The sequence below is a fragment of the Pinus tabuliformis genome, chromosome 7, assembly GCF_031772625.1.
Source record: "Pinus tabuliformis cultivar Carrire ecotype Pingquan chromosome 7, CPIR1, whole genome shotgun sequence".
Lineage (NCBI taxonomy): Eukaryota > Viridiplantae > Streptophyta > Pinopsida > Pinales > Pinaceae > Pinus > Pinus tabuliformis.
In genome coordinates this window covers 1,431,465,551-1,431,469,464 of record NC_142293.1, presented here as the reverse complement: position 1 = coordinate 1,431,469,464, position 3,914 = coordinate 1,431,465,551, and positions in this window count along the sequence as shown.

Sequence of the window (3,914 nt, the reverse complement as noted above, 5' to 3'; positions counted from 1 at the left end):
ATATTAAAGTATATTGATTCCATGGTTGGTGCTTTACATCCCCTATAAGGGAGAAGTGTAAGTACTAGATGCTAGACTTAAGTATTCTCTCAAGGAAAATTGAGATCAACAATCATTCAACTATTTTTTTTATAAAAACATTACAGAAGATAATATCAATAAATGGAATTAATTATTAAAGTCTATTGATTGCATGATTGGTGCTCTACATCCCCTGTATAAGGGAGAAGTGTAAGTCTAGATGCTAGACTTAAGTATTCTCTCAAGGAAAATTGAGATCAACAATCATTCAACTAATTTTTTTATAAAAACATTACAGAAGATAATATCAATAAATGCCAGAATTAATTAATAAAGTCTTTTGATTGCATGATTGGTGCTCTACATCCCCTGTATAAGGGAGAAGTGTAAGTACTAGATGCTAGACTTAAGTATTCTCTCAAGGATATTGTCTTTTTCTATCTGAAACATGTTTTTTCCAACCCTTATGTGACTATTTGAATCCATGAATTGTAACACTATTTTGTATAGTTTCATATTTATAGAGCTATGGATAGAAAGAAGATATACTGTCATTGAAAATATATAACATCATCATTGCAATATAGAAAAGTTCTTAAAAATTGTTTGGCAAGCTAGCAACTTAGTTACTAGTGCTTTCATGTATACTACTATGCTTGATTCCACCAAGAGTAAAAAACAAAAAAAATTATGAGCGACGTCAAACTTATAGGAAACTTTGGATCTTTGAACTCAAATGCGACTAATTATGTGTTGTCACGAGATATCTGTCCACTAGCAATAGAAGTTGAAGGGGGAGAGATAATACCAATCATGTCCACTAGCAATAGAAGTTGAAGGGGGAGAGATAATACCAGTCATATATCCATCTGTAATGGATAAAAATGTAGATGGATGAATAGAGAGCTAAACATGGATCTTGATCCACATTGTGTAATACAGGGATTCTTTAATGTAATGAAAGCTAATTGTGACTCTAGCAATAGAAGTTGAAGGGGGGGAGATAATACCAATCATATATCTATCTGTAATGGATAAAAATATAGAGGGATGAATAGAGAGCTAAGCATGGATCTTGGTCTACATTGTGCAATATAGGGATTCTTTGACGTAATGAAAGCTAATTGTCACTCTGTTGTTTTAAACTAGTCATAAGTCTGGTTTAGTTGGAATGTTGACATACAAATAAAATTTATTTTCTCTCTTTAAAGGATAATCTTTTTGTTGAAATATATTTATATTAGTATAAAATAATATAATACCAAACAAAACCTTTTATTTTATGCCTCTTCTCTAAAACAATTAACATCTACATTTTTAACATTTTTTATGAAGATCGAGTAAAGAAAATATATTCTTAGTTATTTATGTTGTTATTTCAATTATAATTTTGATCATTTACTTCAATCAAAAATTCATGAGTATTTTAGAATTTAGAATTTCGTAATAGTTTTTTCATTTTGGTTACCATCTAATGTTGTGGGGAAAACAAATATGAGGAATAATATTATTCATATTATTGGTATGATTTTATGTGATAATTTTTTTTTATATTCAATACCCTTAACAATTTCATAGTTATATAAATTAATATTAGACGTTATGATAGATCAATTCTATTTCAGAATTTACAATTTTAAAACAATAAAATATAAATTTAAACATTTATCAAGGTTATTTAAAACTAAACAATATTATCTAGAATTTTGTAATAGTTTTTGCATTTTGGTTACCATCTAATGTTGCGGGGAAAACAAATATGAGAAATAATATTAATCATATTATTGGTATGATTTTATGTGATAAAAAAATATATTCAACACCCTTAACATTGTCATAGTTATATAAATTAATATTAGATGTTAGGATAGATCAATTCATTCTGTGAAGCTAATAAATTGGTTGCGGGGAAAACAAATATGAGGAATAATATTAATCATATTATTGGTATGATTTATGTGATAAAAAATATATTCAACACCCTTAACATTGTCATAGTTATATAAATTAATATTAGATGTTAGGATAGATCAATTCATTCTGTGAAGCTAATAAATTGATTACACCTTCCGACATGCAAAAATTACCTAACTTTTGTACCCTTACCTAACTTTTGTACCCAAAAAAGAGGGTTGCGACTCAAAATATTTGATTTGGATTTAAGATAGATCTAGGTTTGTTCGCATACACAATAAATTACCTTGTGTTGCCTATAATGTTTTGGTGGAAAGGAAAAAACAAAGTTGTTAAAAAAAGATAAATTCCAAAACAAATGTAAAATGACAATAACAAACTCTTCATTGAAAGGGAATCCATATAATTATGAAATATTTGAAATACATTCATTTTAACATATTTAAATAACTGTTTACAAAAATGGCCAAAATATATTTACACAAATATCATTGAGGGTAAAATAAATAACCAGAAAAATATTCCTCCACAGAGTCACACATGTTCAATGTTCAATGAGATACACTTATAGAAAATAAACCAAATGAAAACCCAATTTAAAGCTAATAAATTTCTAATAAAAGATCCACATATATAGAAAATAAACCAAATGAAAGCCGATTTAAAATAAATAAATTTCTAATAAAAGATCAATGGAATAAGAATTTCATGTTGTATAGTCATATATATGACCTACACAATCATTAACCAAGCTAAACCATTCGTTTGCCAAAGATATATTTACCCACATAAAACTTACATAAAATAGATCAAACAACATCGACACAATATTCTTTTAAATAAAAATTTATATTCTTTTAAATAAAAATTTATACATCTCGCAAAAGGACCATGTTTCCTATACATAGTGAAACTTGAAACAAAATTATTTATAAACAAATAAATTAAATAAAACCCTAATTTTTCTCTTTCTATTTAAAATTATTAAGAATCTATTTAAACAATGTAAAAAAATAATATAATATATAGAAAAAATTCCTATTGTACTCATACATGCTATGAAAATAAAATCATGGGAAGTAATTCTCAATGAAAATAAAATCGAAAAACACTCAAACTAGCTTCGAATGAATAAAATAAAACCCCATATTTGTTTTCCTTCTCATTTAAAATTTTCAATTATCCACTCAAACAAAGCACAACCCCCTTGTCCTATCAAACCCCATATTTTTTTTCCTTCTCATTTAAATTTTTCAATTATCCACTCAAACAAAGCACAACCCCCTTGTCCTCTTCGTTATCCGTGAAAAATCTATGTGGAAAACAACAAAAGTTTTAAAGATTCAACACTCTAAAGGTTTTAGAATAAATTCATGGTTCTCTCAATGGGAGTTAGGCCATAGATATTCATGAGCAAAGATGAGAGATGCTAGTTCAAAAAATCCATTTTGCAATAAAAGTCCATTTTGCAATAAATGCCAATGAGAATATTTCTTCGGATGATAAATAAATTCAAAATGTGTATGAGTGTATTGTGAAACAATGCTTAAGGGTCAAAATAGGCCCTCCATCATTCCATCCCTTTGTACCTCTCTCTTTCTCTTTCTCAAACTCTTACTATGTGTCTCTCTCACTCTCTTTGACATTGTATCCTTGTCTATCTCTGTCTTTGTCAATCTATTATAATCTCATTCTCTCTCTTACTCTCTCTTCCCCTCTTTCCCTCTCTTTCTTCCTCTCTCACCCTCACTCCATTTCTACTTTCTCCTCCCTTCCCCCTTGTCTCATTCTCTCTCTCTTCATCCCCCCTTCTCTCTCTCTTGCTCTCTTTCTCTCACTCTCTCCCTCACTCTTTGTACTTCCCTCTCTCATTATCTCCCAATATTTCTCTTTCTCACCATCAAAATGGCTCTTCACATACACTCCCTAACATTATATCCTCCTCACTCTCTCTCTGTAAAACTCTTCCTCTCTCTCCC